The sequence below is a fragment of the Trichomycterus rosablanca genome, chromosome 17, assembly GCF_030014385.1.
Source record: "Trichomycterus rosablanca isolate fTriRos1 chromosome 17, fTriRos1.hap1, whole genome shotgun sequence".
Classification (NCBI taxonomy): domain Eukaryota; kingdom Metazoa; phylum Chordata; class Actinopteri; order Siluriformes; family Trichomycteridae; genus Trichomycterus; species Trichomycterus rosablanca.
Genome location: NC_086004.1, coordinates 13,203,583 through 13,218,813, shown reverse-complemented (window position 1 = coordinate 13,218,813; position 15,231 = coordinate 13,203,583). Strand labels below are relative to the sequence as shown.

The window sequence follows — 15,231 nt, the reverse complement described above, 5'->3', positions numbered from 1 at the left end:
GCTCCAGATTTACCCTTGATCCTGGGTTTCCCGTGGCTTCAGCAACACAACCCCAGGATCGATTGGGGAACTTGTGAGATCTCTATTTGGGCCCCCATTTGTCAAAGGACATGTCTTAGGGGGAACCCAACAGTTCCACTCACACCCGAAGGGCCCTCAGAGATGGTTGACTTAACGACTGTTCCCCCGGAGTACCATGACCTTAGGTTGGTGTTTAGCAAACACAGGGCATTATCTCTTCCACCCCATCGTCCTTTCGACTGCACGATTAACCTGCTCCCTGGTATGACCCCTCCTCGAGGCAGGTTGTTCTCGCTATCAGCCCCCGAGCAGAAAGCGATGGATGAGTACATCCAGACTTCCCTAGTCTCAGGACACATTCGTCCTTCCTCTTCTCCAGCCGGGGCTGGGTTTTTCTTTGTTGAAAAGAAGGATGGTTCCCTGCGCCCCTGCATCGACTACCGGGGTCTCAACAGCTTAACTATTAGAGATCGCCACCCCCTGCCGCTCATGAATTCAGCATTTGAATCATTGCAAAAGGCCTCCATCTTCACCAAGTTGGATCTGCGCAATGCCTATAATCTTGTGCGGATTCGCTCGGGGGATGAATGGAAGACAGCCTTTATTACACCATCGGGGCACTATGAGTATCGAGTGATGCCATTCGGGCTTGTTAACGCCCCGGCTGTCTTCCAGAGACTCATTAATGAAGTACTTCGGGAGGCATTGGGGCAATATGTGTTCGTCTATTTGGACGATATTTTAATTTATAGTAGAACCCTAGAGGAACATGTGACTCATGTAAGACGGGTCCTACAGTGGCTTCTGGACAACCAACTCTATGTCAAGCTTGAGAAGTCAGAGTTCCATAACTCCTCAGTGACTTTTCTTGGGTTTGTGGTGTCCCAAGACCAATTACAGATAGATCCTGCAAAGACCGAGTCCATTAGTGAATGGCCCTCGCCCACTTCGGTCAAGCTGGTCCAGCGCTTCCTGGGGTTTGCAAACTTTTTTAGGCGGTTTATCCGAAACTTTAGCGGCATGGCCGCTCCCCTTACTGCTCTTACCAGGAAGGAGGCAGGTAAGTTTCGGTGGACGCCTGAGGCACAGGAGGCCTTCAATGAAATAAAGAACCGCCTCGTAACTGCCCCTGTACTAACTCTACCTGACCCAGAGGCCCCTTTCATTGTGGAGGTTGATGCCTCTGATGTAGGTGTTGGGGCAATCCTATCCCAACGCGCAGGTCTCAAGAAAGTTTTGCACCCCTGCGCTTATTTCTCTCGTCGCCTCACCCCAGCCGAGAGGAATTATGATGTTGGGAATAAGGAATTGTTAGCTATTAAGCTCGCGTTAGAGGAATGGAGGCACTGGCTGGAGGGTTCCAAACACCCTTTTTTGGTCTGGACCGATCATAAGAACCTAGCCTATATCCAGCAGGCCAAACGGCTTAACCCCCGCCAGGCCAGATGGGCTCTGTTCTTCGGCCGCTTTAATTTTATCCTTTCATATCGCCCGGGGTCGAAGAACACTAAACCAGACGCCCTTTCCAGACAGTGGGAACCTCCACACTCTTCCCCTTCAAGTGAGCCTATCATTCCAGGATCCCGTATCCTCGCCCCTCTCCGATGGGGGCTGGAAGAGGCAATACGAGAGGCTCAGCGGCAGGAGCCGGATCCTGGTAATGCCCCCCCAGGGAAACTCTATGTCCCAGCGTCGGTCCGGGGACGAGTACTGCAGTGGGGGCACTCCTCCCCTTTTGCAGGCCACCCAGGTGCCCACCGAACACAAGAGTTTTTGCGTAGGCGATTTTGGTGGTCCTCCATGGAAAGGGACGTGCGGGAATATGTGGGGGCATGTGAAACTTGCTCCCGCAATAAGGAGCCTAGAACACGTCCAGCTGGCCTCTTGCATCCCCTCCCTATCCCATCACGTCCCTGGTCTCACCTGTCACTTGACTTTGTAACCGGGTTGCCCCCTTCACAGGGCAACACGGTAGTCTTGGTCATAGTGGACAGGTTTTCTAAAGCATGCAAGTTTATCGCCCTGCCCAAACTCCCTTCGGCCAGGGGTACCGCCGAGATTGTTCTGAAAGAGGTGGTTCGGGTACATGGCTTACCTAGTGATCTGGTGTCGGACCGGGGACCCCAGTTTACTAGCCAATTCTGGAAGGCCTTTTGCCGGCTCTTAGGGGCCTCCGTTAGCCTTTCTTCAGGCTTCCATCCTCAGTCCAATGGACAGACGGAGAGGGTCAATCAAGACCTAACACGTACCCTCCGATGCCTAATCTCCACCAACCCTACAGCGTGGGCAAACCAATTATTCTGGGCGGAATACGCCCACAACACTCTGTGGCACTCCTCCATTGGCATGTCGCCATTCGAGTGCCAGTTTGGGTTTAGTCCACCCATGTTTCCGGAGCAGGAGGCAGATGTTGGTGTCCCATCGGCACAACGCTTTGTGCAGCGTTGCAAAAGAGTCTGGCGAAAGGCCCAAAACATTCTTCGGGCCACCACTGCTTCCAGAACAGCCGTAGCCAACCGCAGAAGACGCGTGGGTCCTTCTTTTCGCCCGGGGCAGAGAGTCTGGTTGTCCTCCAAAGACCTTCCTCTCTCCCTGGAGTCAAAGAAGCTAGGCCCTAAATATGTGGGGCCCTTCAAGGTAGTTCGTAGGGTCAACCCAGTGGCCTACACCCTCCAATTACCCCGGACAATGAAGATTAACCCCACTTTTCATGTTTCACGTCTAAAGCCGGTGCTATGCAGCCCCTGGAATGCCCCCCCCACCTCCAATCCCCCCCCACCACGAATGGTTGAGGGTGCCCCAGCTTACACAGTAAAGCGTATCCTCAACATGCGTCTAGTCAGACATAGCACCCAGTACTTGGTTGACTGGGAGGGATATGGCCCTGAAGAACGGTCCTGGGTTCCAGCCCGCCACATTCTGGACCCAGAACTTATTCGGGAGTTTCGCCGCAACCAAGCGGCAGGACTTGGAACGTCAGGAGCCGTCCCTAGAAGAGGGGGCTCTGTAACGGGTCGATTACCTGCGGCCATTTCCACACGTAGTCGGAAGCGCAGGTCGACTCGTTGTAGTCCAAAAGGAACTGCAAATCCCAGGAGCTGCGGCAGCGCCAATCTGCGCTAATTGGCAGCACCTGATCGCGCTCTATTTAAGAGATCCTTAGCCACGCGATCAGTGCTGAGACATACTCAGTCGGTAAGGTAGTTGGCCGGTGTGCGTTCCTCCTTACTTCCTAACTCTATTCTTAAGCCAGCGGTTTTGTTAACGCTCTAAAATACGAACGCGTTTAGCGTTCACTTCCGCATTTAGGAAGTCCTTTTCTGCGCAAGCGATTCCGCTGCTGAATCGACTCTTGGTTCGGAGTCGTTTCGCACGAATCGATTCGGAGTCGATTCCCTAATCGACTCCCTCGCGCTTTTTACTTTTGTTTTCTGATTAGAATAGAAGAGAAGCACTGGGACCACGACTGTGTGTTGGTATCCTGGTGGATTGAGTAGCTGGGGTACTGACCATGGTTATGGTTCCACCTAGCGCTCTCTGATTTCTCTTATTCTGTCTTCGTGGCCTACCACGGTGAGAGGTTGGTGGAGTTTACCTCTCATCCGCTTAATAAGTTCACTTTTGTTATTGCATAAGCACGTTCCTTCCCTGCAAATGGGTCCAGCCCCCTACTGGTGAGCTTCCCACCATCTGGCACACCAGTGCAACCCCTGACAGAATGTCTCAGCCTGACAAGTATTACTGTTTTGCAGTATGTTTGCAGTTCAACAAACCCCCTGCATTGCTAAGCTGGACCCTAAATACCTAAATTCATCCACCAAAAGAATTTACAAGAATAATAAATAAATAATACATTAGGTACCATGTTTAACAATATATGTAAAAATGAATTCTAAATTCCCAGTGGGTGTTGTTGAGAGGTAAGCAGCCAAATTTAAGAGAGTATTAAAATATTTTTTAGAAATTTGTGGTTCACAGTAGCAGTAAAATATTGAATTTTTCCCCCTTTTGTCTTACTGATTATTTCTGGGTTTACGGGCAAAGCTTCACTGTGTGTCCAAGTCCAAGAATGGCTCAATATTGTGTTTGTTTTCAAACCGGAATAAATTGGAATCTGTTTACAACTTAAATATAGGCTATCTTTAGAAATATCCATATTATGTCTGACAAAACAGGTAAAATGTCCATGTTAATACACTTTCCAAAGCCCAGGTGCAGCATGTGGAACAGCTATGGTCATGCACACAAAATGTACCCCTTCAGTCCTTTGGTTATGCTAATAGTTTGCAGTTAAAGCACTATATGTCAGTATTTTTTTGCTGTGTTGAACTCTTTAGTCAGATATTGAGCACAGTTCAAGTACAAATCCAAGTAATTTGTAAAAAAAAAAACATCTAAATTTAAAATAAATAAATAGGAATGTAATGATGCACCACAAGACAGTTAAAAATCGATTCACATGTCTTACGATTCAAATCGGTTTGCATGTATAATGAATCGATATTCATTGGCGCTATTGACCTCGCCTGGTTGGTGGCACAACAGGGTTGCCAGGTTCGGAATTTTTCATCCAAATTTTTTTATGTGAGGATACTATCTTTATTTGTATTATTCATTTATTTATTTAACGTGGGATTTATTTCATTTCAGTTTTTTTACACAAAAAGGGAAATGTGCAGCATAGTTTTGCATAGTTTGTAACTACCTTAAAAATAAAAGGACACTTATTATTTAGATAAATAAAATATAAGCACAAATACAGTGAGAAATAATAAAAGGAAACTTTGTCGTCATTTGTCTTTAATTTAATTTTGTTTTAAAAATCGGGAAAAAATTGTATTGTGAACCCAGTATTGTGAATCGCATTGTTTTTAGAGTATACTGTTACATCCCTATAAATAAATAAATAATAATAAAAAAATCAAATAATTAAATGATGTCAGTGCAGTAAATGTAAAGTTCAATGTAAAATAAATTATTTATTTATTTATTTTTGGATTAAGACAAAATTAGAGGATGGAAGTTACGAAGTCTGTCCCTATTGTGTTGGCCCATTGTTTAGTAAATATTAAATAAAAAATAGTAAATAAAAAATAAATATTATCCCTGGACCAGATATTTATGCTTTATATTTTTTGCTGTTTTGTCATTGGTTGCAGTAATTAGTCTAATGCAAATACTCATGTATCTTGTCTTTTAATCACGCTACAAATAAGACATATTTGGCTACTTATTATTGATTGACAAAAACCAGCCTACCAACAATAAATCAACAATCACATAAAGCATAAAGCCAGTTGGAACCTTTTCTGACAAGTGAGATGAGATTTGAAGAGGATCTGTGCTTACGTCTATGACTGATCAACATAAAACCCTTGAAGTGTAAGAGGAGTACCCATAGAGCATATGTACATTGATCACTATACTGTACGTATGCTGTTATGCTATGTTAACAAGCACTGTAGATTTTTTTTCATGCAAATCAGTAGTCAATAATGATGATATACTGAAATTCTGTTCATTACTGAGTGTAAAGTAAAATACCTTAAGGTTACACACCAGTGTTTGTTTTACTGGATTGACACAGTTAGTCTTTATACATATAATATGGTTTAATCAATATAATTTATAAATAAAAGCTAGTGTTTAATGGCATATGTGCTTTTGCTTTGAGTTTATCGAGAAACTCGAGATCAAACTGGTTCTTTATTAACTTGATTTCCACCCGGATAGCACTGATACAGACCGAATGCAAAATTTTTTTTGGTCATGTGTTTTAGGTATTGTGGATCAGTGAGGGGTTGCTTGTAAAAGCTAATTTGTATGCTGGAGCCTGAGGGCATCAGACAGCACAAGCCTATGGGTGGGAATAATTAGCGGTTGCCTCCTCATGCCGGATGAGGGCTCAAATTAGCTTGCCTTTCTCACTAACAGCTCTCTTTAAAATGACCCTGGATAAATCTGACGAGGTGTCATAGCAGCGTGAGCGTTTGTTCCGGATTAATGTTTCGTGCTGGTGTGGACGGAAGTCGGGCGTGAAAATAATCAAAAGTCTAAATCCTGCAATTTTCCAGCCATGTGACTTAATATGCTGCGGAAAGCTTTATTTATTAGGTGGCTGTAGTCTTTTAAAGCTGTTCATTTATTATTAAGCTTGGCTGTTTTTATATGTTTTAATATTTTTATGATCTCAAGCCGTAATGTTTAGTTATTTGATGATAAATTATAAGAAAGCCATACGACAGTGACAAACTAAGAAGCACCTTTATATTTTTCTCAACACAACAATAAATTGGAGCCTCCATATCAATAGCAAAACATTTGTCATTTTCTGTAAAATGTCAACAAAATATAAACAAAATAGCAGACATCCATTGATCCATTAAAATGATGATAAGCCCTGTACTATATTAAACTGTAAATTCCATAAATTTTCTTGTTTTTTTCATGGTAAATGAAATTGATTTATTAGAACTACCACTGAACATAATAATGTTATAATGACATAATGTCATCATTGATCACAGAACGCAGTATACACTGATCAGCCAAACATTAAAACCACCTCCTTGTTTCTACACTTACTGTCCATTTATCAGCTCCACTTACCATATAGAAGCACTTTTTAGTTCTACAATTACTGACTGTAGTCCATCTGTTTCTCTACATACTTTTTTAACCTGCTTTTACTCTGTTCTTTAATGATCACCACAGAGTAGGTATTATTTAGGTGGTGGATCATTCTTAGCACTGCAGTAACACTGACATGGTGGTGGTGTGTTAGTGTGTGTTGTGCTGGTATGAGTGGATCAGACACAGCAGCGCTGCTGGAGTTTTTAAATGCCGTGTCCACTCACTGTCCACTCTATTAGACACTCCTACCTAGTTGATCCACCTTGTAGATGTAAAGTCAGAGACGATCGCTCATCTATCGCTGCTGTTTGAGTTGGTCATCTTCTAGACTTTCATCAGTGGTCACGGGATGCTGCCTATGGGCGCTGTTGGGTGGATATTTTTGGTTGGTGGACTATTCTCAGTCCAGCAGTGACAGTGAGGTGTTTAAAGGTGTCTTATCCACTTATACCAGCACAACACACACAACCTGCAAAACCACAGAGATGTCATTTAACTGTTGTAATTAAGCTGAACAGTTCTTTCAAACAACTTTGATTTTAGAAATATATACAAAAGCTCATTATGCCCCCAGTGACACCATTAACTTGTCATTGTATCAGTTGATAACTAACTTAGTACACATGTGTGATAGAAGAACAAATATAAAAGACATTAATACTTAAATAAATTTACTCAGCTTGGATAATAATGTACATACAAATAAATACATTATAAATAATTATACAGTTTTTCACTGCAAACACTACAGTTAGAATACATTTATTATGTTAAACACCACAGTGCTTGTAAAATCAGGTAAAACATGACTGATAAATGATTAAAATAGTTAAATAACATAACTATAACGTAACATAAATAAATGATTTATGTTCTGAAAGCGATAGTTAATTTTCCTTGTAAAACACTTAGAGCTAATGTATGTATTTAGATGTTTTTAGATTTCCACCTTAGTTTGCTGAGAAGTTTTGTACTCTGCTTTATTTGTATTTTTTTTTTTTTGTTTATGCTTTTTCTCCCTTTTTAGCGCGTTCAATTGCCCGATTGCATCATGCTTCCTCTCCATCAATGCTGATCCCCACTCCGATTGAGGAAAACTAAGCTAACACGCCCCCTCCGACACGTGGGCAGCAGCCGTATGCATTTTGTCACCTACACTTCGACGAGTGCAATGCGGATCAGCACTGTGTACAGAGAGACACACCCTGACAGCACTCTTTTCCTGTCTCTGCGCAGGCGCCGTCAATCAGCCAGCAGAGGTCGTAATTGCATTATGAGAAATTCCCTATCTGGCTTTAATATCCCACCCCTATCTGAACAACAGGCCAATTGTTGTTCATGTGGTCGCTCAGCCCAGCCAGCAGGCAGAGCTGATATTCAATACGATGTAGTCGAGATCCCAGCTCTGGTGTTCAGCGTGTGCTTTACCACTGCGCCACCTGAGCAGCGTAGTCTGCTTTATTGACACAAGACGTACCTTACTTTTGTGTTTTTAGCATGACTAGTTGATCTAATGCAATAAACTCTATTAAAAAAATCAAGGGTGCTCGGATGGAGGCCGGGTGTGTGCACAAGTAATGATTGGCTGTGTCTGGGAGGAGGAGGTGGAGGGCCGAACCTTGGCACCTTACTGATTTTTACAGGCAAAAGTCGAGTAAATGAAATATAAATAAAAATCTAGGGATAAAACCCAAGATATAGGAGAGAACCACTGGCTTAAAACATGGACATGTTCACTTTTCTAGTACACAAGTCAATGTTATGATTATTAACAATAGATATACATTTTGCAGTCTTAATGTTGCATGTTGTGTGAATCATTTAGAGGCCCAATTCCAGGGGAGAACCATTTATTTATTGCTTTCCTTTTCCATCTGCTTAATCACTTACAAAATCTGCTTTGTTCACTTAGACATCTTGTTAATGCCCAACAAATGGCTTGTTAAGATAAACACTTAATGGAAAACCTTATGTTTTTAGATTTCCATTTTAGTTTGCTGAGAACTTTTGTAGTCTGGTTCATTGAAACAAGACGTACAATGAACCCTGAGCTCCTCAGGGGCCAATTTATGCGTTAAGGAGCCCTAATGAAACTTATCATGTCCTGTATGTGGCTACTGGACTGGTTAATCTCTAGAGGTTTTCTATTTTACAAGTAGAAAGCTCCCTTCCCAGCTCCCTCTTGTCTTGCCCTGGTGAACTCCTAATTCATGTTAAATAGTGCATTTTGAATACATTTGTGCTGGGGTAAATCTGGCGTGAGCGAGTGTAAAGAACCCCCATCCGTCTGTGCCACTCTGTTTATTCGAGTCTGTTTAAATTAGATTACTTGGGGCATATCTCATTCGTTTCAGTGTCTGCTAAGCTGAAAAAAAATCCAGAAAGAAATGATTGGCTCTGTAAAAAATTTGAACACAGCATACGGCTGCCAAGATATCTGGTTGTTCTTTGTAGATTGTAGATCATGATGCCATCAGTGATACAGGATTGCACATTGTTTGTATCATCGAAGCACTTCCACACATACTTGTCTTTCAGGGGAAGAACCTTCATCTCTCACTTCCTGTCTAAATGCTCTTATAGAGCAGACAATCTATAGTCTGTGTGGAATAATCATCTTTTATTCCATTTTTTTTTTGCTGATACTGTATTTAGGGGTCGCCACAGCGGATCTGGTCAACATAACAGACTTCTATCCAGCACAAATGACTTGCTACTAGAATTTGCAAATGAAAAACACTCAGATCAGTAGAATATACACTGATCAGCCATAACATTAAAACCACCTCCTTGTTTCTACACACACTGTCCATTTTATCAGCTCCACTTACCATATAGAAGCACTTTGTAGTTCTACAATTACATACTTTTTTAACCTTTTTTTACTCTGTTCTTCAATGGTCAGGACCCCCACAGGACCACCACAGAGCAGGTATTATTTAGGTGGTGGATCATTCTCAGCACTGCAGTGACACTGACATGGTGGTGGTGTGTTAGTGTGTGTTGTGCTGGTATGAGTGGATAAGACACAGCAATGCTAATGGAGTTTTCAAACACCTCACTGTCACTGCTGGACTGAGAATAGTCCACCAACCAAAAATATCCACCCAACAGCGCCCCATAGGCAGCGTCCTGTGACCACTGATGAAGGTCTAGAAGATGACCAACTCAAACAGCAGCAATAGATGAGCGATCGTCTCTGACTTTACATCTACCAGTGATAGCTTGGTGGTTAGGGTACTGGACTAGTAAGCAGAAGGTTGCCGGTTCAAGCCCCGCCACCACCAAGTTGCCACTGTTGGGTCCCTGAGCAAGGCCCTTAACCCTCAATTGCTCATCGTGTTCAGCTCATTGTGTAAGTCGCTTTGGATAAAAGCGTCTGCTAAATGCTGAAAATGTAAATGTAAATCTACAAGGTGGACCAACTAGGTAGGAGTGTGTAATAGAGTGGACGGTGAGATCCACTCATACCAGCACAACACACACTAACACACCACCACCATATCAGTGTCACTGCAGTGCTGAGAATGATCCACCACTCAAATAATACCTGCTCTGTGGGGGTCCTGACCATTGAAGAACAGGGTAAAAGCAGGCTAAAAAGTATGTAATTGTCAGTAATTGTAGAGCAACAAAGCGCTTCTATATGGTAAGTGGAGCTGATAACGTGGACAGTGAGTGTAGAAACAAGGAGGTGGTTTTAATGTTATGGCTGATCGGTATATATATATAGCTCGAGAGTCATTTAAATTTTAATAGGTTTTCGTTTCTTCTAGCGATATCTTTAAATGTAGCTGGACTACATGTGGATTGCTGGTAACTTTAAGGCCTTTTCGTGTATTAACAAAATTTAGGGTGGGCTTGTAATGTCAGCTGGAAGTACAGGTCTTTAAAACTGCCACCCCCTTTTTGAAGCCCCTCTAGAATTGCTGAGTGTAGAATTGCTGAGTGTACAAAAAAGTGCAGGAATGGTAGGGGCTGAAAAATGGGTGCGAGAGCTTGCCTTTGTTGCCTTTGTCTCTGTACGGCTGTCTGTCGCTTTGTCGACCCCCCCACCCCCCATTTTCTGTCTTAGCCAAGCTTGTCAAGGCCTGCCTCTTAGCTGATGGGCGGAGGATGGATGGTAAAGGGTGGTAGCATGGGGGATTGTGGGTACCAAGTGGCTGGAGGTGAACAAAGGAGCACTGTCACTGCTTTTCAGCATGGCTGAGCCGCATGGGGTGGGGATGTGGGATGCCGAAAATGGCAGATTAAATATAGAAGAAGGGTGTAGAAAGCAATACTGAAGAACGTAGTGAGTGTTCACACATTGATCCAGGCAGTGCTTCTGGAGGATCCCCGTTTGCTCGACAGTGTTGTAGTCGTCTTCCTTTATCTGTGCAGCTGTTCCCTAAAAAGTGAGTGAGGGACTGGGAGCTGTAGGGGAATGAATAGCAGCCCAGCTGCTAGCATTTGCATGAGCCCACTTTTTCACGTACTTTTTTAATCACATTTACAGTGCTGTTATGCAGTAGGATTTGCCTAGCCTTTTTTCATCATGTCCAATCACCCGATCGCTTTTCGCTTCCTCTTTACTGTTGCTGACCACCACTCTGACCGAGGAGAGCCCTGACTAACACACGCCCCCTCCGACATGTGTGCAGCAGCCTGCTTCTTTTCACCTGCACGACACGAGTTCATATGGGGCTCCAGTGGGTAGCACTGTTGCCTAACAGCAAGAAGGTCCTAGATTTGATCCCCAGGTGGGGCGGTCAGAGTCCTCTCTGTGTGGAGTTTGCATGTTCTCCCCGTGTCTCTGGGTTTCCTCTGGGAGCTCCGTTTTTTTCCCACAGTCCAAAGACATGCAAGTGAGGTGAATTAGAGACACAAAATTGTCCCTGACTGTGTTTGACATTAAACTTGTAAACTGATGAATCGTGTGTAATGAGTAATTACCGTTTCTGTCATGGATGTAACCAAACATGTGTAAAACATGAGGTTAAAATCCTAATAAATAAATACACACTGGGCTCAGTCTTGCGCATGGAGAGTGACGCACTGAACTTTGTTCAGGCACCACCAAACAGCCAGCAGAGGCCGTAATTGCGCCCAGCCGGTATTATTTAGGTGGTGGATCATTCTCAGCACTGCAGTAACACTGGCATGGTGGTGGTGTGTTAGTGTGTGTGGTGCTGTTATGAGTGAATCAGACTCAGCAGCGCTGCTGAAGTTTTTAAATATTGTGTCCACTCACTGTCCACTCTATTAGACACTCCTACCTAGTTGGTCCACCTTGTAGATGTAAAGTCAGAGACGATCACTCATCTGTCGCTGCTGTTTACATTTACATTTACATTTTCAGCATTTAGCAGACGCTTTTATCCAAAGCGACTTACACGATGAGCTGAACACAATGAGCAATTGAGAGTTAAGGGCCTTGCTCAGGAACCCAACAGTGGCAACTTGGTGGTGGCGGGTCTTGAACCGGCAACCTTCTGTTTACTAGTCCAGTACCTTAACCACTGAGCTATCACTGCCCGCTGTTTGAGTTGGTCATCATCTAGACCTTCATCAGTGGTCATAGGACGCTGCAATAGATAGCTTTGAGATACATCATGTTTTTCTCATGCTGTGCTTTCTGACTTCCTGTTAAAAAAAATGAACCATAACAAGGAGGAATAAGACATTGTTCTTGCTAGTTTTTCCCCCTTAACATTCTTGATTGCCTGTTATTCATCAATGTTCCTTCCTTCTCTCTTCTTCACATCTATACAGTTATACAGTACTAGACAGAGCAAGAAAAGGAGAATGATGACCAGCACTGTTCCACAAGTCTTAGAGCTGTATTCTTCTGGCACTACATGATAGAATAGAACAAGAAAAGCACTGAGAAAAGTAAGTGATATTTGCTATTTATGTTCTGTTAAAGTGTTGTGACCTTCCGTTACCTGTGTGAGGGTGTGTTTGTGTGTGTGTTTGTGTGTGTGTGTGTGTGTGTGTGTGTGTGTGTGTGTGTGTGTGTGATTTTTTTTGTTTGCCATTTTATTTTTAAATGTAGTGTTTTTTTAGTTCCAATTTGCGCTATACTCTATCTATCTATCTATCTATCTATCTATCTATCTATCTATCTATCTATCTATCTATCTATCTATCTATCTATCTATCTATCTATCTATCTATCTATCCTTAAAATCTGAAAATAATAACAGCATAGAGGCACAGTGAGTAGTGCTGTCGCCTCACTGAAAGAATGGCCTGGGCTTGGGGCTTGCCCGTCTGTGTGGAGTTTGTATGTTCTTGCTCTGTCCCTTTGGGTTTCCTCCAGGTGCTCCCGTTTTCTCCCACAAGTCCAAAGACATGCTACTAATTGGAATTGTTATTTGGAGGTACTAAAAATTGCCTTGACGGGCAACCTGTCTGGATTTTTTCTGCTGTTAGCCCAATGACCCACTGAGATCCTGACTAGAATAAAGTAATGGTGAAACGAATTAATGAATAAATAATAATAGAAATAATTGTGCTGTGGCAAGCAGTGGTAAGGCATGTGGTATTGACAAAATACTACTACAGGTTTTGCATGTCATATGACCTCAAACAAAATCCAGTGTGTAAAAATATTATGAACTCATCTGCATACATTGTTAATGCTGTTTAGACACTACAGTTTTTACCACGGCACCTGTTTTATATGATCGTTTTGTGCTATTTTATATATATTTGTTCACAATTTTTTTTTTGCTTTTTTGGATTTGTTTGGAGGCAGCCAAAATACCCAAAAGTCTCGTGATTGTTTAGCATCATGACAACAAACATCTGAAATTTTAACAGCACCAGATGCCTCCCTATAGTGCAAACAATATTTCCTAATGTTCCAAATGCATATTTCAGAATGATTGATGCCCCATATACACTGATCATCCATAACATTAAAACCATCTCCTTCAACTGATTCAACTTTGTGGATTTGTGTACCTGGATTACTGAGCATGCATCAAGAGATTAAAACCACCTCACTGTCCATTTTATCAGCTCTACTTACCATATAGAAGCACTTTGTAGTTCTACAATTACTGACTGTAGTCCATATTTTTCTCTACATACTTTTTAACCTGCTTTCAACCCTGTTCTTCAATGGTCAGGACCCCCACAGAGCAGGTATTATTTGGGTGGTGGATCATTCTCAGCACTGCAGTGACACTGACATGGTGGTGGTGTGTTAGTGTGTGTTGTGCTGAAGTTTTTAAATATTGTGTCCACTCACTGTCTACTCTATTAGACACTCCTACCTAGCTGGTCCACCTTGTAGATGTGAAGTCAGAGACGATCGCTCATCTATTAATGCTGTTTGAATTGGTCATCTTCTAGACCTTCATCAGTGGTGACAGGACGCTGCCCACTGGGCGCTGTTGGCTGGATATTTTGGTTGGTGGAATATTCTCAGTCCAGCAGTGACAGTGAGGTGTTTAAAAACTCCATCAGTGTCTTTTCCACTCATACCAGCACAACACACACTAACACACCACCATGTCAGTGTCACTGCAGTGCTGAGAATGATCCACCACCTAAATAATACCTACTTTGTAGTGGTCCTGACCATTGAAGAACAGCATAAAAGAAGGCTAACAAAGCATGCAGAAAAACAGATGGACTACGGTCAGTAATTGTAGAACTACAAAGTGCTTCTATATGGCAAGTGGAGCTGATAAAATGGACAATGTGTGTAGAAACAAGGAGGTGGTTTTAATGTTATGGCTGATCGGTGTATATACTGTCACTGCAGATGTTTAAACCATATCTGAGCTTCTCTTTTATTTCGGTTCAGTCACTTCACTGTTCTTTATATGAATGTAAATCATTAGAGCCTTTGTGTCTGCGCTAGAAGCCAGAGTAAATCATCTCCGCTCTGCCGAGTGGTCAGACAGTCTGGGGCTGCTGGATTATAGGTAACACGCACATTAAACCTGTGTGGCCGGAAGGCTATAATTTATCCCTTCCCCCATCGTTTTGTTGTAAAAGTCAAAGCAGAAAACACGGGAAGCCTAGAAAACATGCTGCTGTTTGGAAATCTGAAACATTTTCCCCTGTGGCTGTTTACCTCCAGAACAAAGATTACACTTCCTTTTCTTTATCTTCTTTAACTTTTTTTTCCTCTTAAAAGCTACTCTGAGTCTTACGAGCGATGACCCCTCCAGCTGTCGTCTTCCTGTGTGTCTTTCACACACTCATTCAACTGCTTTTCTCTCACTCACTTGGCATGTCCTCTCCCGCTGGGTTAACAACACACCTATAGCCCCAGCTTCTGTTGTACGCCAGGTGAATCAGCCCTAAAACACCAAAGTGCTTTTTTTTTTTGTAGTTGCCATAATCTGGAATAAGAAAGAACTTGGAGCACTAATTTCAAACACTTAATTAATAAACTTAATAAATTAAAAATAGGCCCTGTTAAAGCCTATACTGTACACAGATCATATAGAAGCACTTTGTAGTGCTACAATTTATGGCTGTAGTCCATCTGTTTCTCTGCATGCTTTGTTAGCCCCCTTTCGTGCTGTTCTTCAATGGTCAGGACTCTCCCAGGACCACTACAGAGCAGGTATT

The 15,231-nt window shown here is 42.7% G+C and overlaps 1 long non-coding RNA gene across 1 annotated transcript in view; it reads left to right on the top strand.

Moving 5' to 3' along the window:
* The window catches only part of LOC134331108 (uncharacterized), a 53,857-nt gene that overhangs the window by 12,584 nt on the left and 26,042 nt on the right, over positions 1-15,231 (top strand). The window contains exon 2 of the long non-coding RNA XR_010015106.1: positions 12,409-12,528. This is a non-coding gene — a long non-coding RNA (uncharacterized LOC134331108). The remainder of the gene's footprint in view (positions 1-12,408; positions 12,529-15,231) is intronic.